The 24533-nt window shown below is 43.9% G+C and overlaps 1 protein-coding gene across 4 annotated transcripts in view; it reads right to left on the bottom strand.

Moving 5' to 3' along the window:
• The window catches only part of LOC126418647 (fatty acyl-CoA reductase wat-like), a 221818-nt gene extending 200552 nt beyond the window's left edge, over positions 1-21266 (bottom strand). For 2 of the 4 annotated variants that reach the window (XM_050085515.1, XM_050085518.1), the window contains exon 1: positions 21189-21266. The gene's annotated coding sequence lies outside the window, so the exon portion shown is untranslated. Of the gene's footprint in view, positions 1-874; positions 953-21188 lie in introns of those variants that run through there. The other 2 variants (XM_050085516.1, XM_050085517.1) reach the window with 2 other exon arrangements.
• Between the last annotated feature and the right edge of the window lie 3267 nt (positions 21267-24533).

The raw sequence follows: 24533 nt of genomic DNA, 5'->3' as shown, positions 1-24533 counted from the left end.
CTAATAGGCCCGCCCTCTGTGACTGTCGGGACCTTGCCGGAGAATCGGCCACTGGCCCAACAGGCGAGGCATCCTGTGGTGGCTCGGAAACGATGTCATCACCACTAGGAAGCACCCCGTACCTGTTGGAAAGGGGTAAGGCAGCTGCCACGCGGCCAGATCCCACCTTCGCCTTTCGGCCAGGCACGCGCGAGCCCACCACTGTCCGCCATTCACCCTGGAGTGATGGCTGACCGGTATGATGCTCACTGCCGGAAGACGCAGCGACATCAGGGGTTCCATGTGATTCCAAGGCCACCGAAGTAGGCATAGGTCTCACCACAGTTGCCCCAGTACTTGAGGAATACGTTGGAGAGACGTATTGCAGTACGCCTACAAGCGCCATCGATCACCCACCAGTTGTCAACAGATATGGAAGACTCTACCACAAGAACTCCGTATCAATCTTACAAACTATCATGGCAGCATGTTGCAAGGCATGCGGTGTTGTTCGTTGTGATCATTCACCCAGTTAAGAACACTGTCTCGCCTTCTGTAATCTCCAAAGGACTATCATGAATGGCAATGACTTCAGTGTAATTATTGTCTTTGAACAATAGTGACGTTTCCGTTCGTCTCATTGCCTATTTCTTCCAGTTACTTCTGTGCTATAGTACACCAGTTCTATCTAAAGTCGAAGTTTCATCGAGCTACTTGGCAGTGACACATCACGCGAACGCTACTTTCGTCCCTAAGCCTTGCGCACCAGTGTATGTGGATCGGACTTAGCACTTCATATCATTGACCATAGTAGGTAACAACTAAGAAAAATTGTTACCCATCTTTGACTTCATTCCGCCATCAGAGCTTCAGTCTGCCCGTAACTCTCACATACTCGTATATTCCCAACAGCACAGAAGGACTCCATCGGCTCTTCCAGGGCTGCTAGTCCAGGAAGGCGTGCAAGAGAGCGTCTGTGAGGCTTCAAGATTAAGAGACGCTGGCACACCTGACGCTGTGACTGTGGGTCGTGAGTCGCGTCTAGGTAGCTCAGTAGGAAGGGCAGTGTGCCCGAGAAATGCAACGTGCGGGGTTGGTGCCCTGGGGAAGCACACAGAAAGGTTCAAAATGGCGCACACTCGAAAGCAATTCAGGAGTCATCAATAATATATTATTCCACCCGCACATCTTACGTATGAAGAACATAAAATACTCCTGAAATACACTGCTGGCCACCGTAAATGCAACACCCTGAAGGAAGCATCCGAATCATGTGAAATTTACACCATGGGTTTGCAGCGATGAGATATGCAACTGATTAGAATTTCAGCGCAGACGCACATCACGCGCGCCTGTGGCGCCACCTCATAGCGCCATTTAAGGCTTGGCGATTTCGACGAGTGTACGTTCAGCACGTGTGTTTACCTTGTGGTTGTTTCACAAGACGATCAGTTATGCCTCGTAGACAACAGTGAACATCGTTTGATCAAGTATCCGAGTTCTACAGAGGAAGGATAGTGGCTTACCGAGATTGTGGATTATCATACAGAGAAATCGCTAGTCGTGTTGGACGAAACCAAACAACTGTAATGCGGATATGTGACCGTTGGATGCAGGAGGGTACGACGGACCGACGTGGTCGATCGCATTCACCTCGGTGCACCACTGCACGTGCTGATAGGCAAATTGTGCGCATGGCAGTGACGGATCGCTCAGTGACATCCCGAACCATAGCACAGCACATTGCGTCTGTAACGCATCATCCAGTGTCTGCGCGTACCATTCGACGCCGTTTACAGCAGTGTGGTCTGTCCGCAAGACGTCCATTGCTTCGTCTACCATTGACGCAGAACCACAGACGTCTCCGTAGCCAATGGTGTGATGACAGACGGATGTGGACGGCAGAATGGAATGACGTTGTCTTTACTGACGAGGCACGCTTCTGTCTGCATCACCACGATGGTCGGATTCGAGTGTGGAGACACCGTGGAGAGAGGATGCTGGACAGCTGCATTATGCACCGCCACACTGGTCTTGCACCGGGTATTATGGTATGGGGCGGTATTGGATATTACTCTCGCACGCCTCTAGTACGCATTGCCGGTACTTTAAATAGCCGGCTCTACATATCCGAGGTGCTGGAGCCAGTTGTCCTTCCTTACCTTCAGGGCTCGGCCACAGCCATATTTCAACAGGATAATGCGCGACCACATGTGGCACGCATTGTCCAAAGGTTCTTCGTCAATAACCAGATTGAAGTGCTTCCCTGGCCGGCTCGCTCTCCGGATCTTTCGCCGATAGAAAACATGTGGTCCATGGTTGCTCAACGAGTGACCCAGATTACATCCCCAGCTGCCACACCAGATGATCTTTGGCAACGTGTGGAAGCTGCTTGGGCTGCTGTACCCCAGGAATACATCCAACGTCTCTTTGACTCAATGCCGAGACGTGTGGCAGCGCTGATCTCCAACAATGGCGGCTACTCTGGCTACTGATTCTGGCAGGAACCACATGTCACAGACGTCTGTAAACGTAATCATTTGATACTTGGTCAACATGTTATCTACAAAATAAATTTTGTTGTGCTACCTCTTGTCTTTCTTGGTGTTGCATTTACGGTGGCCAGCAGTGTAGTTTTTAAGTACAATTTATAGTAAAAAAGGTTATAGAAATGTGAGCCCAATATATCAGTGAGCGTAAAAATACAACTGACTGTAGCCGACACATTTGACGCGAATGGATTCAGTAACTGCAATCACATTCTTTAAAAAAAAAATTTATCGTTTATTTTTCACTCCCTGTTGCAAAAAAATGGTTCAAATGGCTGTGAGCATTATGGGACAAAACAGCTGAGGTCATCAGTCCCCTAGAACTTAAAACTACTTAAACCTAACTAACCTAAGGACATCACACACATCCATGCGCGAGGCAGGATTCGAACCTGCGACCGTAGCGGTCGCGCGGTTCCAGACTGAAACGCCTAGAACCGCTCGGCCACCAAGGCCGGCCTTCCCGTTGCACAATTTTTCCCAATGCGACTAGTTTCGATCTCCGTGAATCATCACAAACAGTATTCTTGCGTGTAGCTCGATGCAGACACGACGGGTTGCTGACGCAACTACACGCATCTGAAGATGATCCAGGGAGATCGAAACCAGTGAAACTGTAAAAAAAAAAAAATTGTGGCACCTGTTACTGAAAAATAACCGATATAATCTGAAGGCGCCACCTAAATTTGAGAACAACGACTAATACACTTGACTCTGAATGAAGTGAAACTGCAGTTTCAACTAGAATGTCCTAATGCAAGCGTTTATATCACTATTGTCAGTATTTTCACATGGTGAATATGGAGGAGGAGGAGGAGATTAGTGTTTAACGTCTCGTCGACAACGAGGCCATTAGAGACAGAGCGCAAGCTCGGGTGAGGGAAGAATGGGGAAGGAAATCGGCCGTGCCCTTTCAAAGGAACCATACCGGCATTTGCCTGAAGCGATTTAGGGAAATCACGGAAAACCTAAATCAGGATGGCCGGAGACGGGATTGAACCGTCGTCCTCCTGAATGCAAGTCCAGTGTGCTAACCACTGCGCCACCTCGCTCGGTACATGGTGAATATGCTGAGCCTCTGCGTGATTTCAACGAATTTGACGCGAATGGTACATCTGACTCTGCATATACACCGAGATGACAAAAGTAATGGGATGACAATACGCACTTACACAGACGGCGGTAGTATCGCACACGCAAGGTAAATGTGGAACAGTTTCCGAAGTGATTAGGGCCACACAATGGGAATTAACAGACTTGCAACGCGGAATGCTAGTTGGAGCTATAAGCAAGGGACATCCCATTTCGGATATCCTTAGAGAATTCAATACTCTGTCGTCCACAGTGCGCTGAGAACACCATATTCCAAGCGTTTCCTCTCACCACGGTCAATGCAGTGGCTGACGGCCTTCACTTAACGACCGAGAGCAGCGACGTTTTTTCGTAGAGTCTCACTGCTAACAGAAAAGCAACATTGAGTGAAAGAACCGCAGAAATCAATGTGGAACGTACGGCGAACGTATCCGTTACGACAGAGTGGCGAAATTTGGTGGTAATGTGCTATGGCAGCAGACGACATCGCCTGTAGCGGCTCTCCTTGGCTCGTGACCATATGGGTTGGAGCCTGTAGGACTGGAAAACCGTGGCCTGGTCAGGTAAATCCCGATTTCAGTCGGTAAGAGCTGACCGTAGGTTTCGAGTGTGACCCAGACTCCAGGAAGCCATGGTCCCAAGACGTCAACAAGACACTGAGCCGGGTTGTGCTGACTCCATAATGGTGTGGGCCGTGTTCACATGCAACGGGGTGGATCCTGGTGATGTTGGGCTACTTATAAATCATCTGCATAGAGTTTATGTTCCCAAACAACGATGGAATTTTTATGGAAGACAATGCGCCATGTCACCGGGTCACCATTGTTCGTGATTGGCTTGAAGAACATTCTGGACAGTTCGAGCGAATGATTTGGCCACCTAGATCGCCCGACATAAGTCCCATCGAAAACTGATGAGATGTAATCGAGAGATCAGTTCGTGCACAAAATCCTGTAGCGGCAACCCCTTCGCAATGGTGGACGGCTATAGAGGCACGATGGCTCATTATTTCTGCAGTGGATTTTCAACGACTTGATGGGTCCATCCCACTTGGAGTGCGGCACTAAGCCCGGGAAAAGGAAGTCCGACACGATGTTAGGTGACTTTTGTCACCTCAGTGCGTTTCTCATGAACTTGCATCTCAAAGAAATGTGGATGAACTAAAAGCCTGCATTCAGCGGGTAGTATCCCACAATATTCTCACAAAGGATTTCTACATACAGGGTGATTCAAAAAGAATACCACAACTTTAAAAATGTGTATTTAATGAAAGAAACATAATATAACCTTCTGTTATACATCATTACAAAGAGTATTTGAAAAGGTTTTTTTTTCATTCAAAAACAAGTTCAGAGATGTTCAATATGGCCCCCTCCAGACACACGAGCAATATCAACCCGATACTCCAACTCGTTCCACACTCTCTGTAGCATATCAGGCGTAACAGTTTGGATAGCTGCTGTTATTTCTCGTTTCAAATCATCAATGGTGGCTGGGAGAGGTGGCCGAAACACCATATCCTTAACATACCCCCGTAAGAAAAAATCACAGGGGGTAAGATCAGGGCTTCTTGGAGGCCAGTGATGAAGTGCTCTGTCACGGGCTGCCTGGCGGCCGATCCATCGCCTCGGGTAGTTGACGTTCAGGTAGTTACGGACAGATAAGTGCCATTGTGGTGGCGCTCCATCCTGCTGAAATATGAATTGTTGTGCTTCTTGTTCGAGCTGAGGGAACAGCCAATTCTCTAACATCTCCAGATACTGTAGTCCAGTTACAGTAGCACCTTCGAAGAAAAAGGGACCAAAAACTTTATTGGCTGAAATGGCGAACAAATGTACAACTAAATGAAACTTTATAGCTCCCTTAATTCGCCGACAGATAGTGCTTAGCTCTGCCTTTTGTCGTTGCAGAGTTTTAAATTCCTAAAGTTGTGGTATTCTTTTTGAATCACCCTGTACATTGGTTTTGTACTTGAAGTGGAGTTGAATTTGTCTTTACAAGGTTCGTAGTATTTTCATCAATATCAGTGAAAACTACTTGAAACAGGTGATTATCTTTGACAGTTCCACTTTTATTGTAGCGTAACTGATAACTCACGATTAGTGTCATTCGCACAGTTCACTGATGAACGTTAGTCTACATTCGATGGCGCCGACACTTTCTCGATACGACGAAAATTCGTGTACGAATACGGAACACGTCGTCGATGTCGCTTCTCTGGGGATACATAGGGCTGAAAGATCCAGAACGGATTTATAGAGTCCGATATCTTGTCGAATTGTGTAGAGAGCTCACGTATGGTGACGTCCTGCGAGATGAGTTGTTACTGCAACTGGAGGGGCCACCCTCTTTTGGCTTCAAGGTTGCGCATGACAGAGCCCTTGCGCATTCATATCGTCGCGTCTCGCATTATATGAATCAAACAGTTCTTGGCTGATGGTTTGTCCGCACCCACCGCTTTCATTCGCCAACAAGGTTGCAAGATTTGAATTAAATTATTTTGCGTATTGCGTGTCATTATGAAACGCAGAAACAACTAAAATACTCACGTTTCCATCATCTTGTCCTCTTCAGGGCGATTAACTGCTGGATTTTTATGATAGGCTTTCATTATATAATACCTTATTTCGGCTGTCAAGCGATTATCGAACTGATAGTATATAGGCGAAGTCCATCATCAGCATCCAGCAGTTAGTCGCCCTGAAGGTGACGGCAGCAAAGACGGTCGAAACCTCGGCATTTTAGTATTTGTGTTTCTTACTGACGTGGCCTGATGTCCACTGGCCGTGGAAGACTACGTACATGACAGACAGTAAGGTATTAGAATTTTTCTTCGGCTGTGGATGGAGAGAGAAATCTATAGAGAGGAAGTAAATATAAAACGAATTTGTTGCTCGCATTACTTAGAATACTGTCCTTTCTAAAGTGCACTAGTGCGTTTACATTGGAATTATAAATATTAAGGAGAATGATGTTATGTGTATGGAAACAGATGTTTGCAACTTTTTGTAAAAAAATAAATAAAATGTTATTTGTTTTAACATGTTGCATGAATCAATCAAGGGCACTTGAAAACAGAAACGTCAAGAGAACGAATAAACTGTATTAGGTAGTTGCTCTCCCGATGTTGCTATAATGGAAGTGATCCAAGGAATTTAAATAAGAAACGTAATTGTAGAAGTCAAATAATGAACAGGTAACAAAGCATGTGAAAGGACCGGTCGAATAACAGTTCAGGACATTAAAAAGCTTCAGACAAGCAATGTAAATTTAGAAGAAAATCGATGGCGATGGAGTACAGTGTATCCAGGAAGTCCAACAATAGTGTAAGTTTAAGCGAAGAGTGTGTAGGGGTCGTGACAACAGATCACCGAAACGATCGATTGCTACAGTAACTAGGTAATAAATTGTTTAATACGAAAACTAAAAAAGGAGAAGCATTCAGGAATTGCATCTGTAGGATATCTGTACGTTAATGATCAGTTTTGTGGGGCGTCTTTTGTTCATGACGTTGATACCGCAGTGACAACATGTCTGCATCTGTCCTCCACATCCTCCGTAAGTTGTAGTGCAGAAATTACATGTAGCAGATACGCTTAAAGCTTGCAAATCTGCGACTGTGGAAGAAGGGCCTGAATAACAAGTAGAATGCTTTAAATAAAGCGGAACACGTTTAGCCCAAATAACACCTTACAAACAGTCACAAAATATTACTTTAAAATGTCCTTCACGTGACGTCTGACGGCAGTTTGTTGAGAATCTCTGTGACACTCACCCTGAATAAACGAACAAGTTACGAAAAGTGCAGACATTCTTCGATTTTTTGGTATCTCCTCCGTTAAATCCAAATTTGTACGGGTACCAGACCGTCGCACAGTAGTTAAGTATGAGTGTTTTATAAGTAACGTTTTTCGTGTGAGAATGACACTTCCTTCAAATTCTTCCAATAACTCTGAAACGTTCATCCTCCTTTCACGCAGATACCCATGTGGCTGTAGCATGTTAAATCGCTCTGGGTAGAAATTCCTAGATACATCATGCTTCTGACAATCCCGTGACTAATCGTGGAGACCGCAGTAAAGGGATATCGGACCCTTTCGTCTATTTATGGTGATTGCATATTTATTTACGTTGATTGTCAGCTGTCAATTTTTCCTCTATGTGCTGATCAAGTGAAAGGCCCTCGCGAAAACATGTTCCTACTGTTCGGCTACCAGGAAACTCATAGGAGGATGCAGAAACTGATTCAGAACTACGCAACATATTAATGTCAGTCAGATCTCTAGTTCTCCGCCTCAGTCCTGATACGTAGTATAATACACAATATAACTTTTCTTGAGTGCCCGGTAATCGGTGTTTTATGTGAAGATCAATAGCTCTGCGGGCTTATGGATCAGGAAGAAATTCCTCGTTGTGGTCAGAACCAGCGAGAAGCAAGTTAACAATGGTCATATACTCAGACCAGATAGACTGCGAGAAGCAAGTTAACAATGGTCATATACTCAGACCAGATAGATTATGAGCTATGGTTTATACCCACAAAAAATTGTGGCTTCTAATGGCTTGTGGGACAACATGTGCGTTATGCAATGCACATTATTTGATTTTCTGCAAAACGGTTAAGTATGAACATATGAAGACCGTTTCGTATCCCGAATATATATATATATATATATATATATATATATATATATATATATATATATATAAATTTCTTATCGTGACTCGTGACTTAAAATTCAGAGAAGTTTCAATGTAGCAACATATCTCCCTTCGTTTAGCTTTGAAAACATTAAAGCACTTTTATTCCGTCTACGCAGGTACATTGTCGCTCTTCAGCCCAGTGAATTTACAACCTATACAACTATAGTTGAAAATGATTTTTTTAAGTAGACCATTTTACGTTGAAGATTTTAAGTAAAAGACTGACGGTAAATTTTAGAAAGAAAACGGAACTCTTCACGGTATTAAGTTGTAGGAACTGAGCAATCAGATGAAGGGAGTTTTTGTGGGAGAGTGTTATATAGAGGGAAAGGGACAGAGGTGTCGATTCTTTCGTGGGCTACGGAGGGGGAGGAGTGGTTAAACTGAAGGTCATCTGGGATTTTAACAGATGCTCACAGCTATAAATGCAAAGTAGTTAGCTTACGTTAGGTATTCAAGACCAGAACGTTAAAAAAAAGTTTCCGTTATATAGGATCGTTTAGAGGGATCTCGGCTCTTGGGAAGTCTCGACACCTTTATGAACCGCGTCTGTGGCGGAAAGAAGTGGTACTAAAGACCACACGGTATTTCACTACTTGTGGTTTACGGAACAAGAAAATCAGACTAAGTCTAATATGAATCGTGACGTGTGAGTTACCTAATACACCTGAGATAAATATAGCCTCTATAGGCGGGACTGTAATATTTCGTAAGTAATTTATAACAATTTAAGATCCCTGTGCATGGTATTTCCGGATCGAAAAGTTTTATTTGGTGGTTAATAGTTACAGGAACTATCACTGCAACTGGGAAATGTTTGATATCTGTTGGTAGACTTCCTTGTTTCGGACTGTTGTCATTCGGGAAGGTTGCAGAGCGTGTGCGATTCCCCTTATATTTGTATACTCTCTCTTGAAAATACCGCTTAAATGTGAGGATAACGACAGTCTTGGGCAGTGGAATGCAAAAGACTTGGCCAAAATAATAAAATACCATAAAGAAACTGATGTTGTCATTGATGCGAAAGGATTCAACGTCGGAAAATACATTCTGCTTTTTAGACGCATCACAGGGGCTTTACTGGATAGCCACAACTCTCGACAATGGCCATATTTTCCTGTTAGATTGGAAAGGCTTCCCTTTGATCTTTAGTCTCTTCAACATAGTGGAATTGGGATTTAAGTACACTACCAAGTATATTTGTTGGTCAGATCGGGGAACTGCAATGGATACCACCCGCACATTACGTTTGGAGACGAAAAGTCTCTTCAAGTTGCCATTACTGTAGAGCCGAAGTTGTCCCCCACGTCTATCAGAGAGTGAAGAATAAGAACAAAAAGGTGAAAACACTACATGAAGAACTCAAAATTGTTAATTTCATGTTACTTCAGATAGTTATAAGCTCTTTGAACTATCAGATCTGTTAAGTATGCATATAAATTCAGTGGAGTATGTAAAACAGCAATTTAATGGTACATCACGTTTGTATTTATCAACTGGTTGCTGCCTTAATTTGTTAGTTTATGGAGAAGCTTAACTCTGGATGATACGGTTCTCAATGTCCTTATTTTTGTAAAAATAAAAAAGTGCAAATATTAGTTGTAAAAATTTCACTGTTTTCATTATCTATACATAAAGTAAACATTATTTAATTCCGCCACGTGTTGCTGAATTTTGACTTAGCCGTATGTGCGTATGTGCCATTGTCTAAAACTACTTGAAATAAACTAAAATAAACAATGCTGACACAACTGTGCGAAATTTGATGGTTTAATTTGTGTAGATAAATCTTGTGAACCTCGTTGGAAAATACACAAAAACGGTTCACGTGTGGTCTGCATATGATGCGGAAATGATGTTTCTCATGTGATGACTGTGAACGTATTCTAAACCATAGATTTCGTATGAATATTTACATCCACCCTGTTAAGGGAGAAACTGACATTTGTAGGTGTAACACAACGAAAAATACATCCGTAATATAATAACTATTATTTCTTTTGCCAACAACTAAAATAACTAAAACAACGTGTCTAGCAATAACCTTTCACATAAAAGCTGGTATTTTAGAAATCACAAAGTAAAGTTCTTTTTTATTGTAAAAACTCGAGACATTCTCAAACGATTATACTAAATTTTAAGGAATAACGAACTGAGACAATCAGTGGTGTTTCTTATAGAAAAATAAATTTAAGTAATCAAGTGTCAGAAGCAAGTCATTTGCGCAACATTATAACAAACTGAGAAAGGGATAGAAACAAAGTCTGAGTGCCAGACTAGAAACCTAAAGGTGTCGGCTTTGATCCTTAGTTGTTGCTGTTGTTGTGGTCTTCAGTCCTGAGACTGGTCTGATGCAGCTCTCCATGCTACTCTATCCTGTGCAAGCTTCTTCATCTCGCAGTACCTACTGCAACCCACATCCTTCTGAATCTGCTTAGTGTATTCATCTCTTGGTCTCCCTCTACGATTTTTACCCTCCACGCTGCCCTCCAATACTAAATTTGTGATCCCTTGATGCCTCAGAAATTGTCCTACCAACCGATCCCTTCTTCTGGTCAAGCTGTGCCACAAACTTCTCTTCTGCCCAATCCTATTCAATACTTCCTCATTAGTTATGTGATCTACCCATCTGATCTTCAGCATTCTTCTGTAGCACCACATTTCGAAAGCTTCTATTCTCTTCTTGTCCAAACTATTTATCGTCCATGTTTCGCTTCCATACATGGCTACACTCCATACAAATACTTTCAGAAATGACTTCCTGACACTTAAATCTATACTCGATGTTAACAAATTTCTCTTCTTCAGAAACGCTTTCCTTGCCATTTCCAGTCTACATTTTATATCCTCTCTACTTCGACCATCATCAGTTATTTTGCTCCCCAAATAGCAAAACTCATTTCCTAATCTAATTCCCTCAGCATCACCCGACTTAATTCGACTACATTCCATTATCCTCGTTTTGCTTTTGTTGATGTTCATCTTATATCCTCCTTTCAAGATGCTATCCATTCCATTCAACTGCTCTTCCAAGTCCTTTGCTGTCTCTGACAGAATTACAATGTCATCGGCGAACCCCAAAGTTTTTATTTGTTCTCCATGGATTTTAATACCTACTCCGAATTTTTCTTTTGTTTCCTTTACTGCTTGCTCAATATACAGATTGATTAACATCGGGGAGAGGCTACAACCCTGTCTTAGTCCCTTCCCAACCACTGCTTCCCTTTCATGTCCCTCGACTCTTATAACTGCCATCTGGTTTCTGTACAAACTGTAAATAGCCTTTCGCTCCCTGTATTTTACCCCTGCCACATTTAGAATTTGAAAGAGAGTATTCCAGTCAACATTGTCAAAAGCTTTCTCTAAGTCTACGAATGCTAGAAACGTAGGTTTGCTTTTCCTTAATCTTTCTTCTAAGATAAGTCGTAAGGTCAGTATTGCCTCACGTGTTCCAGTATTTCTACTGAATCGAAACTGATTTTCCCCGAGGTCGGCTTCAACCACTTTTTCCTTTCGTTTGTAAAGAATTCGTGTTAGTATTTTGCAGCTATGGCTTATTAAACTGATTGTTCGGCAATTTTCACATCTGTCAACACCTGCTTTCTTTGGGATTGGAATTATTATATTCTTCTTGAAGTCTGAGGGTATTTCGCCTGTTTCATACATCTTGCTCACCAGATGATAGAGTTTTGTCAGGAATGGCTCTCCCAAGGCCGTCAGTAGTTCCAATGGAATGTTGTATACTCCCGGGGCCTTGTTTCGACTCAGGTCTTTCAGTGCTCTGTCAAACTCTTCACGCAGTATCGCATCTCCCATTTCATTTTCATCTACATCCTCTTCAATTTCCATAATATTGTCCTCAAGTACATCGCCCTTGTATAGACCCTCTATATACACCTTCCACCTTTCTGCTTTCCCTTCTTTGCTTAGAACTGGTTTTCCATCTCAGCTCTTGATGTTCATACAAGTGGTACTCTTCTCTCCAAAGGTCTCTTTAATTTTCCTGTAGGCAGTATCTATCTTGCCCCTAGTGATCCCCTGTCGATCTCATTTTTGAGACGTTTGTATTCCTTTTTGCCTGCTTCATTTACTGCATTTTTATATTTTCTCCTTTCATCAATTAAATTCAAAATTTCTTCTGTTACCCAAGGATTTCTACTAGCCCTCGTCTTTTTACCTACTTGATTCTCTGCTGCCTTCACTACTTCATCCCTCAAAGCTACCCATTCTTCTTCTACTGTATTTCTTTCCACCATTCCTGTCAATTGTTCCCTTATGCTCTCCCTGAAACTCTGTACAACCTCTGGTTCTTTCAGTTTATCCAGGTCCCATCTCCTTAAGTTCTCACCTTTTTGCAGTTTCTTCAGTTTTAATCTATAGGTCATTACCAATAGATTGTGGTCAGAGTCCACATCTACCCCTGGAAATGTCTTACAATTTAAAACCTGGTTCCTAAATCTCTGTCTTACCATTATATAATCTATCTGATACCTTTTAGTATCTCCAGGGTTCTTCCATGTATACAACCTTCTTTCATCATTCTTAAACCAAGTGTTAGCTATGATTAAGTTGTGCTCTGTGCAAAATTCTACCAGGCGGCTTCCTCTTTCATTTCTTAGCCCCAATCCATATTCACCTACTACGTTTCTTTCTCTCCCTTTTCCTACTACCGAATTCCAGTCACCCATGACTATTAAATTTTCGTCACCCTTCACTATCTGAATAATTTCTTTTATTTCATCATACATTTCTTCAATTTCTTCGTCATTTGCAGAGCTAGTTGGCATATAAACTTGTACTACTGTAGTAGGTGTGGGCTCCATGTCTATCTTGGCCACAATAATGCGTTCACTATGCTGTTTGTAGTAGCTTACCCGCATTCCTATTTTCCTATTCATTATTAAACCTATTCCTGCATTACCCCAATTTGATTTTGTGTTTATAACCCTATAGTCATCTGACCAGAAGTCTTGTTCCTCCTGCCACCGAACTTCACTGATTCCCACTATATCTAACGTTAACCTATCCATTTCCCTTTTTAAATTTTCTAACCTACCTGCCCGATTAAGTGATCTGACATTCCACGCTCCGATCCGTAGAACGCCAGTTTTCTTTCTCCTGATATCGACATCCTCTTGAGTAGTCTCCGCCCGGAGATCCGAATGGGGGACTATTTTACCTCCGGAATATTTTACCCAAGAAGACGCCATCATCATTTAATCATACGGTAAAGCTGCATGCCCCCGGGAAAAATTACGGCCGTAGTTTCCCCTTGCTTTCAGCCGTTCGCAGTACCAGCACAGCAAGGCCGTTTTGGGTATTGTTACAAGGCCAGATCAGTCAATCATCCTGACTGTTGCCCTTGCAACTATTGAAAAGGCTGCTGCCCCTCTTCAGGAACCACAAGTTTGTCTGGCCTCTCAACAGATACCCCTCCGTTGTGGTTGCACCTACGGTACGGCTATCTGTATCGCTGAGGCACGCAAGCCTCCCCACCAACGGCAAGGTCCATGGTTCATGGGGGGTGATCCTTAGTAGATCCTAGAATTCTATCTTTTACGATTGACACTGGTGTGTTTATGCGAAGAATGCAAAATTGCGATACAGTTTGGAGCACAAGATAAACGGGGTGTTCTCGAACAATTGGATGTGTTGCTGTTGTATTCATCATTATGAAAACAGGTTTGATGTAGCTCTCCAGCCCAGTTTATCTTACGAAAGTGCTTTCACATCATCATAACAAATACACACAAATACACCTTACATCCGTTTTGCTTACTGAATTCAAACCATACTCTTCCTCTACAATTTTTATCCCCTTACCAATCCCAGCACCCTGAGGCATGAAGGAAATGTCAGTTTGGTAACGAAAGAAACGGTGTGGAGTAAAAACTGTGGGAGGGAGACCAAAACTAGAACGCAATAAGTGGGTCCAATGTTAGGGGGACCAGAATATAATGTCGTTTCTACACACGTAGATACTCATTTGTTATTTATCAGCTCATTGTGTAGTTCAAAGGCACGCCAAAGGCAGTTTTAAGACTGGAGGGACCTGTTTACTAGTAAGTAATTAATTTTTTCAGTTTACGATAAAGCGGACAGCCAAATACAAAAAGAGGTTCATATCCGGCACCGACTGATTTTTGCGTTTCGCAAAGTTACTAACGCAACAGTTGCTATCAAAAACACTCGCAATACTTGCCCAAGTGCATTAGTCGTTCAAAATGTCAAACGTGGTTTTTTAAGTTCAGATCCGGTGAGTTTGATCTTTCCGACTCGTATCGATCACGAAGACGAACCAGCCCTGGTCGACCATCCAAGAACATTTGCAACACGCTGCTAAAGACAAACAGCGGAAACCGATCCACCACGTGCAACTTATTGCTACAGCGGCAGAATGTAGAAGCCGTGTTTGATCGCTTGATCACTGGATGTGAAAAATCGGTCCTCTATGATAATCCAAAACGCAAAAATCAGTGTCTCTCTCCTAACGAATCGCCACAAAGTACAGCTAAGCCACGTTTACACGCCAAAAAGGTGTTTTGGTATGTTTGGTAGAGTATTCCCCGGGTCGTTCATTTTGAAGTGCTGAAACTTGGACAAACTGTTAATTCTGCCCTTGACTGTGAACAACTGGGTCGAGTAAATCAGTTTTTAATTTCTATATTGCAGTACCAGTGTTCGTAAGAACAATGATGCCATGTGGCGACTACAGCCGTTATGAAATACGTGAAATGTATTCGCCGTTACAAATACGATAAAGGAATGACGACAAGGAAAATTTGTACCTGACCGGAACTCGAACCTGAATTTCTCGCTTCGCGTGAGCGGCCGCCTTAACCGCTTCGGCTGTCCGTGCAAGACTCAATGCCAGACCCAAACTTCCATGTTTTGTCGTTGCTGCGTCACAGCCTGTACTCGTACAGATATTGCGTAACACTCGTACAAGGGAGGACACATTTAATTGAAAGTCGCTGCCTAATACTGGCACATGAATACAATGTTGCAGTGCCTGTGTTGTTTAGAAGAAAGATGCATTGCTCCTTCAGACAAGCATGCCGTGAGTCGTGCACGGATAGCACAAGCGATTAAGGCGACCGCTAGCGAAAAACGGGATATCCGGTTTCGAGTCCCACTTCAGCATAAATTTTAATTGCACTCTGATTCCCTTGTTCATGGTTATTCGTATTCGCAACTGCGAATACATTTCGAGCAATCTTTAACTGAAAATTGCCCAGCGATAGTCAACAGAAAAGGCGTTATTTTTCATCATGACAATGCAAGACAGCACTGCAGCAGACAAACCCTGGAAATGATGAATTAGCGTGGGACGGGTTGCCTCGCCCACCATACTCGCCCGATGCTGCACCATCGGATTCCCATTTATTTCGATCTCTTGCCAAGTGGCGTAAACTGTGAAAAATTAGGATGACGTTCAAAATGCCTTCTCCGGAAATTTTTTGCTCCAAAATACATTGACTTATGTCAGTCTGGCTTTGCAAATTTGCATACCAGATGCCAAAAGGTCGTTAATGAAGGTGATTACGTTATTTATTAAAAATAAAAACGTGTTAACAAATGATTCAAATGGCTCTGAGCACTATGGCACTTAACATCTGAGGTCATCACTCCCCTAGAACTTAGAACTACTTAAACCTAAGGACATCACACACATCCATGCCCGAGGCAGGATTCGAACCTGCGACCGTAGCAGTCGCGCGGCTCCGGACTGAAGCGCCTATAGCCGCTCGGCCACCGCGGCCGGCACATGTTAACAATTCATCGTTTGAATGTAATGAAAAAAAAAAATACATTTCTTTCCGGTCCCCCTAATATTGAGTTGGTGCATACGCTCGTAGCGATTTTTCATACATTTAATAAAAAAAACACATACACATAACGGAAACTGTGGTCATCAATATAACATGTTCTCCTTCACTATTTACAACAGTCTGCGACTAGAAATCACGTGGTTCTGAGGCGAAGAACTCGTCGATGCACATTTTCGTGCGGAAAGGAAGTTCTTTGGTGGTTGTTCGACAGGCAGTGGAAAAGGTGAAAATCTGAGGGCGCAAGGTCACTTGAATAAGGTGGGTGGGGAATGAATTCCCAACCTAAATCCCGTATAGTGCTTTTTGTCAGTTTCTCAGAATGTGTGCGGGCGTTATCGTCGAATAGCATCACTTCAGTCTCCTCGGTCGTTGTTCTTGCAAGTCGTCTCAGCTGTTGACAATAAATGTCAGTAGTGATAATTACACCTCGGGGAAGCAATTGGTAGTACACCACACCGTCACTGTTGCACCAGGATGAATTTGTGTACTGGCAGAATTGGAGCTGTGAGGACGGATCGTGAGTCGTGTTGGATAGCTCAGTTGGTAGAGCACTTGCTCGCGAAAGGCAAAGGTTCCGAGTTCCAGTCTCGGTCCGGCACGCAGTTTTAATCTGCCAGGAAGTTTCACAAGTTGCATAACATTATCTTTTGTAACACATAGGAAAAGAAATCCACTACTGTGCAACTACACTGTTGATGAAAAACAGCTGGAGACAGCGTCTGCCGTAAAATATCTAGTCGTAGCCATCCAGAGCGCCCTAAAAAGGAATGACCATATGAAGCAGACACCAGACTCAGATTCATCGGAATAATCTTAAGGAAATGTAACTCATCCACGAAAGAAGTGGCTTATAAGGCGCTTGTTCCCCCGATTCTTGAGTACTGTTCATCTATCTTGGATCCCTGCCAGGTAGGACTGATAGATGAGATAGATAAGATCCAACGAAGAGCGGAGCGCTTCGTCACGGGATCGTTTAGCTGGCGAGAGAGCGTTACTGAGATGCTAAACAAACTCCACTAGCAGACGTTACAAAACAGGCTTTGTGCATCACGGGGAGATTTACTATTGAAAGGACAACACTCTTCAGGAGGAGTCAGACAACATATTACTTCCCCCGACATACATCTCGCGTAATGACCACGGAGAGTAAATTCGAGAAATTTGAACCAATACAGAGGCTTACCGAAAATCGTTCTTCCCGCGCGCTATTCGCGAGTGGAACAGGGTTGGAGGGATCAGATCGTGGTACCGAAAATACCCTCGACGACACGCCATTAGGTGGCTTGCGGAATAGCATGTAGCTGTAGATGTGCAGAGGTCTTTTTATGGAGAATTGCTGCTTTGTTTTGGCTCAACCATCCTTTCTTTTCCTTTTGTTATACTAAAGATATCATTTCTCCTAACGGTGCGGGACAGGAATGGTCGGTATGTTTACGAGCCGATTGATGATGAGCAAACAGGAATGTACATGCAGCCACCCTCCGAATTTTGTGATTTTGGATTAGAGCATGCGGTGACCATACACGAGTCGACTTTTGAACCTTCCCCATTGCATGCATGTCGCATGGTGGTAGAACGATTACAGTTCATTTGCCAGTTCTCCAGTGAATTGACGTGGATCGTAATGTATTAATGCGTTTAAACGATCTCATTTTTAAACTTCGAAGGTCTACCTGAACGTGGAGAGTCACTAATGTCAAAACAATCCTTCTTAAAAAGAGAAAACCATTCCGCTCTCCAACGGCATTATCCCCACACACGGCGCAAATGACCGAGCGAGGTAGCGCATACTGGACTTGCATTCGGGAGGACGACGGTTCAATCTCGCGTCCGGCCATCCTGATTTAGGTTTTCCGTTATTTCCCTAAATCCCTTCTGGCGATTGCTGGGATGGTCCATCTGACAGGGCACGGCCGACTTCCTTCTCTAACCCGATGAGACCGATGACCTCGTTGTTTGGTCTCTTCCCCCAAATCACCCCAACCCAACGGCGCAAATGTCTCTGGCTGATTCCGCTTCTGTCACCCCTCTACTGAACTAAACAGAAGAATATGTAACAAATGTTCCGATTTTTCCACTTGGCACTCCATTTTCTAGCGTCCAAATCTCTGCTTACTGTCTCCGAATGACAAGATAACAATATGTGAACTCAAATAGTAACAGCGAGCTACAAATAAAATAGCCAACAAACAAAACAAAAAGACTACGAACTTTTGAACCAACACAATATCACTTTAAGACAATATGAGGTTCGTTTATCTGATCTTCCACGTTCTTAGCCATCTCTGACCGGATCACAATGTCGTCTCCAATTCCAAAGTCTTAACTGACTCTCCCAGAACTGTACTTCCTTTCCGAAATTTCTTCTTAGTTTCCTTTGCTGCTTACTGAGTGTTCAGATTGAGCTACACAAGTGATGGGCTGCAATCGAGACTCACTATGATCTACTGCCTTCCTCTCGTATAAGTTGCTTCTTACATCTGCAATACACTGAGCAGACAGGAAAGGAATCTTGGATAAGTGATTAGAGTCCAGGGAGAAAATGGTTCAAATGGCTCTGAGCACTATGGGTCTTAACATCTGAGGTCATCAGTCACCTAGAACTACTTAAACCTAACTAACCTAAAGACATCACACACATCCATGCCCGAGGTAGGATTCGAACCTGCGACTGTAGTACTCGTGCGGTTCCGGACTGAAGCGCCTAGAACCGCTTGGTCATCGCGGCCGGCGTTCAGGGAGAAGAAACAAAAAGAAAGTACCTTTGCCAATGGCACTATAAATCCGTCGGAGACGGAATAGACCTTGCATTAACAGCTGAATAGAAGGGATAGTGTCTCGAAAAGAAATTATAAAATAATCATTAACGAAATTAATACAAATGTAACTGAGTGAAGCCCCATTAAATTATGCTTTGGTGAGGTGATAATATTACTAAATCAGACGCTAAAAGCCGTAAACAAGGTTTTTCATATTTGGGCAGCAAAATAAGTGACGAGGGATAAAGTGGAGAGGACATAAAATGCAGAGTTGCAACAGCGATAAAAGTGTTCCTGAAAAAGTGAAATTTGTTAATACTGAATACAAATTTAAACATGAGGGCAGCCGAGCGGTCTAAGGCGCTGCAGTCATGGACTGTGCGGCTGGTCCCGGCGGAGGTTCGAGTCCTCCCTCGGGAATGGGGGTGTGTGTTTGTCCTTAGGATAATTTAGGTTAAGTAGTGTAAGCTTAGGGACTGATGATCTTAGCAGTTAAGTCCCATAAGATTTCACACACATTTGAACATTTAAACATGAGGAAGTCTTTTATGAAGGTGTTGGTCGTGAGTGTAGCGTTGAACGGAAGTGAAACTAAACTGTAAACGTTGCGGATGAGAAGAAGAAAATTGAAATACTGTGCTACAGATTAAAGCTGAAGATTAGATGAGAAGATCGAGTAACTAATGAGGGAGCACTGCACAGAGGGAAAAGAAACTGATGAGACAACTTGGAAAAAAAATAAGTAAAAAAGTAAGTAAACTGACCACGAGAGGGGATCGGTTGGCAGCACACATCCTGAGACATAAATAAATCGTGAGTTTGGTACAGAGGGAAATTGCGCGAGGTAAAAGTTGTAGGGGGAGAACAATGCTGCAATACAGAAACTGGACAAAGTGGCTGCAGTCTGCAGTAGTTATGTAGAGGTGAAGAGGATTACACTGGTTACAATAGAGTGGAGACCTACCTCACACTAAAGACCACAATAGGAATACCAGTCTGGTCATTGTGCTCCTTGTCGATTTATCCCCGATGGCTTCAGAACCGTTAGAAATTACGTGGGTAACGGTGGAGCATGGTAAAGACCATCCCTGAGCAAGCCTCTATCGACAGGGGATCTCAAGTTGATTCCGTGTTTCTGGATTTCCGGAAAGCTTTTGACACCGTTCCTCAAAAGCGACTTTTAATCAAGCTGCGGGCCTATGGGGTATCGTCTCAGTTATGCGACTGGATTCGTGATTTCCTGTCAGGAAGGTCGCAGTTTGCAGTAATAGACGGCAAATCGTCGAGTAAAACTGAAGTGATATCAGGTGTTCCCCAGGGAAGCGTCATGGGACGTCTGCTGTTCCTGATCTATATAAATGACCTGGGTGACTATCTGAGCAGCTCTCTTAGGTTGTTCGCAGATGATGCTGTAATTTACCGTCTAGTAAGGTCATGCTAAGACCAGTATTAGTTGCAAAGTGATTTAGAAAAGATTGGTGTATGGTGTGGCAGGTGGCAGTTGACGCTAAATAACGAAAAGTGTGACGTGATCCACATGAGTTCCAAAAGAAATCCGTTGGAATTCGATTACTCGATAAATAATACAATTCTCAAGGCTGTCAATTCAACTAAGTACCTGAGTGTTAAAATTACGAACAACTTCAGTTGGAAAGACCACATAGATAATATTGTGAGGAATGCGAGCCAAAGGTTGTGTTTCATTGGCAGGACACTTAGAAGATGCAACAAGTCTACTAAAGAGACCGCTTGCACTACACTCGTCCGTCCTCTGTTAGAATATTGCTGCGCGGTGTGGTATCCTTACCAGGTGGGATTGACGGAGGACATCGAAAGGATGCAAAAAAGGGCAGCTCGTTTTGTATTATCACGTAATAGGGGAGAGAGTGTGGCAGATATGATACGCCAGTTGGGATGGAAGTCATTAAAGCAAAGACGTTTTTCGTCGCGGCGAGATCTATCTACGAAATTTCAGTCACCAGCTTTCTCTTTCGAATGCGAAAATATTTTGTTGAGCCCAACCTACAGAGGTAGGAATGATCATCAAAATAAAATAAGAGAAATCAGAGCTCGAACAGAAAGGTTTAGGTGTTCGTTTTTCCCGCGCGCTGTTCGGGAGTGGAGTGGTAGAGAGATAGTATGATTGTGGTTCGATGAACCCTCTGCCAAGCACTTAAATGTGACTTGCAGAGTAATCGTGTAGATGTAGATGTAGAAGCACAGAGGTGTGCTAAGCGGCCGTTGCCCGCAGCGCAGCCGCCGAATTACCGTACCTGCAGGTCTCCGCTGTGCTGGTAGGTTGGAGCCCGTCGCGCGCGGCTGTGGTCAGCGGCGTCGAGTGCACGGTGCGCCGACTAGCGAGGCGAGAGCCGCGCGCCGGTATTTACACGGCCCCCACCTGCCGGGCCGCGTAGCCACAGGGGGGCGTAGCTGCTCCGCCCCCACCGCGTCCCGCTGCACGATCCAGGGGCATTCGCTCACTTAGCCTGACGAGGAATAATACTAGCGAGATCAGGCAGACTCTTACGTAACGCTCACAGCATCCACCTTGCGTCGACCAGGGAAATTCCCCAAAAATTATACGTGGTGCGGCGCTTAACTTCTGTATCTACACGGTTGTTTTGCTACTGACAGGTGCTTGGCAGAGTTCAAATGGTTCTGAGCACTATGGGACTTAACATCTACGGTCATCAGTCCCCTAGAACTTAGAACTACTTAAACCTAACTAACCTAAGGACACCACACAACACCCAGTCATAACGAGGCAGAGAAAATCCCTGACCCCGCCGGGAATCGAACCCGGGAACCCGGGCGCGGGAAGCGAGAACGCTACCGCACGACCATGAGCTGCGGACGCTTGGCAGAGTGCCGGTAGAATCGCTTTCAGACTGAACTCGGCAAAAAATGTCGTGGAATACCTCCTACACCGTTGAGGAACTTGCCCGGCGTGGGGCAGCAACTCGACCTGACGTGGACTCAAAAAGTCGCCGGAATTTTCGTGCAGAAATATTGAGCCATCCTGTTTTCTACAGCCGTGAATTGCGGAAGTGTTAGCGGAGCAGGTTTTTGTATACGAACTAACCTCTCGATTATGTCCCACAAGTGTTCGATGGGATTCATGTCAGGCGATCTGAGTTGCCAACTCATTCGTTCGAATTGTCCAGAATGTTCTTCAAACAAATCGCCAACAATTATGTCACGGTGACAGGGGGAATTGTCATGGGAACACGAAGACTACGAATGGCTGCAAATTGTCTCCAAAGAGCCGAACATGACTATTGTGCGGATGCACACATATTCCCCGAACTCTTACGGGACTTGGTAAGAATGTCTTCCACTAGTAATGAGTGCGTTGGGGGGGGGGGGGGGGGACACTACGAATGTAGTGTGTGGACATACAAGGTGGCAATGTGGGTCTCGCGGGAGGCGTGCGCGAGATAGTCCCTGCAGTCGCACTATCCACCATGCCCTCGGCGGCTCAGATGGAGAGAGCGTCTGCCATGTAAGCAGGAGATCCCGGGTTCGAGTCCCGGTCGGGGCACACATTTTCACCTGTCCCCGTTGATATATATCAACGCCTGTCAACAGCTGAAGGTATTAAAGGTATTAACCCTAGAGCGCCCAAGCCTTTTTTTCTAACTTGGATGCCTAAGGGAGGGGGGGGGGGGGGGGGGGGAGTTCGGCGAGCCCACAGGTAGTAAATAAGTTTACTGACGAAAAATTACAACTTTCAAAATGGTTTATGTATTTTAACTAAGGCATCGATTTATAAATGTTGTTAATTGTTACAAATATTGGATTGAGTGAATAAAAAAGTGACATATTACAATACAAAATACAGATGTGTTCATATACGATAGACTACTCTGAGTTCTCAACTTCACAATTTTTTCTGAATGTGTGATACACACATGTTTATGACACTGTCCATAATTCTGTTTTGATTTACTTAGAATTTTGTACTTCTGATTCTTTGTTTTAGCTTTTCTTACACAAACATGGTACCGACCTTTCCCTGCAGGAGGCTGACGTGCTTCTGTTGTCACTTCTTTGATTTTCTTTTGTAGAATAGTCTCCATTGTTTGACCAATTTGGTTAGATAACCCTCTTGCATTGGCACTTCTTTCTTCTATCTGCAATTTCACTAGTTCCATCCCAGCTTGCAGAAGATAAAGTTTCCGTTTGTTGTGTTTCTTTTCATTCCATCTTGGATGTTGCTGGATGAATATGGTGGTTGCATTGATAGCACAAATGTCGATGAGAGAGTAAAATACAGATAGAGGTCACCTCTTTGTTCCCCTCTTGCAGGTGTACATACGCGCCATTTGGTCAATGGTATCAGTTCCACCTTTAGTGGAATTATAATATGCATTTATCTCGGTTTTATTCTTCTCTCCTCCAAAAGTGCCATTATCTTGGTGCATTGTTGACAACATCAGTAAGTTCTTACTTGGTTTCGTTTTTGCTGAGTAGGACACCAAAGTTACTGGAGGCCTACGTGTTGGGAACTGCACTAACTGACTGCAAGTTTACAAGATAAATAACAGCTGACTGACATCAACAATCACTTCCTCTGAAAGTAAGCCGATTGTTGTGAATATCAAGAATACCAACCAACAAGAAACTAACTTGCATTGTTGTAGAGATGAGAAATACGAAATCCTACTAAGGGAAATTTTCTATAGCATGGAAGCCTGAGGGGAGGAGGGGGGGTGGTTTGTTGGACCCATATAAAATATATTGACACTAACGTTTCATAAAATAGGCAACAAACAATAACTCAAAGGGAATATGTAGTATGAAAGTTACTTGGGCAAAAGCAGAGGACATAAAAAAATTGTGGGTTCAACGAACCCCCCCCCCCCCCCCCCCGCCTTAGGCGTCCTAGAATATAATTCTAATGACGATTTCATGTTAATGATCGGTTCAGTTGGACCAGAGGACAAATGTAAACACAGCCCACCAGTTGGACGATGCGTTGTCGACGGGTCAATGGCTACGTTGGGTCTGGCCACACTCGAAGCCTGCCGCCAGCTCTAACCAACTGAAATCTGGCCTCACCTCGCCAGGTCACGGTTTTCCAGTTGTCTAGGGTAGACCGGTAGGGATACGAGTCCAGCAGAGGCGCTGCAGGCGATGTCGTGCTGTTAGCAGGGGCACTCACGTAGGTCGTCTGCTGCCACAGCCCAGTAACGACAAATTTCGAGGCACCGTCGTAACGAATACGGTCGTCTTACAGATTTCTGCAGCTATTTCACGCAGTGTTGTTTGTCTGCCAGCACTGACAACTCCATGCAAACGCCGCTCATGTCGGTCATTAAGTGGAGGCCATTGACCACTGCGTTGACCGAGGTGAGAGGTGGTGCCTGAAATCTGGTAGTCTCTCACACTCTTGACACTACGGATCTCGGAATATGAAACCAGATGGCTGTTATAAAAGTTGAGGGGCATGAAATGGAAGCAGTGCTTCAAAAGGGAGCGAGATAGGGTTGTAGACAATCCCCAATGTTATTCAGTCTGTACATTGAGCAAGCAGTAAAGGAAATCAAAGAAAAATTTGGAGCAGGAATTTAGCTTCAGGCAGAAAAATTAAAACGATGTTTTGCCGATGACATTGT

Source organism: Schistocerca serialis, chromosome 9 (genome assembly GCF_023864345.2).
Source record: "Schistocerca serialis cubense isolate TAMUIC-IGC-003099 chromosome 9, iqSchSeri2.2, whole genome shotgun sequence".
Lineage (NCBI taxonomy): Eukaryota > Metazoa > Arthropoda > Insecta > Orthoptera > Acrididae > Schistocerca > Schistocerca serialis.
The sequence above is the reverse complement of the archived record's forward strand: the minus strand, read 5'-3'. Positions and strand labels throughout refer to the sequence as shown.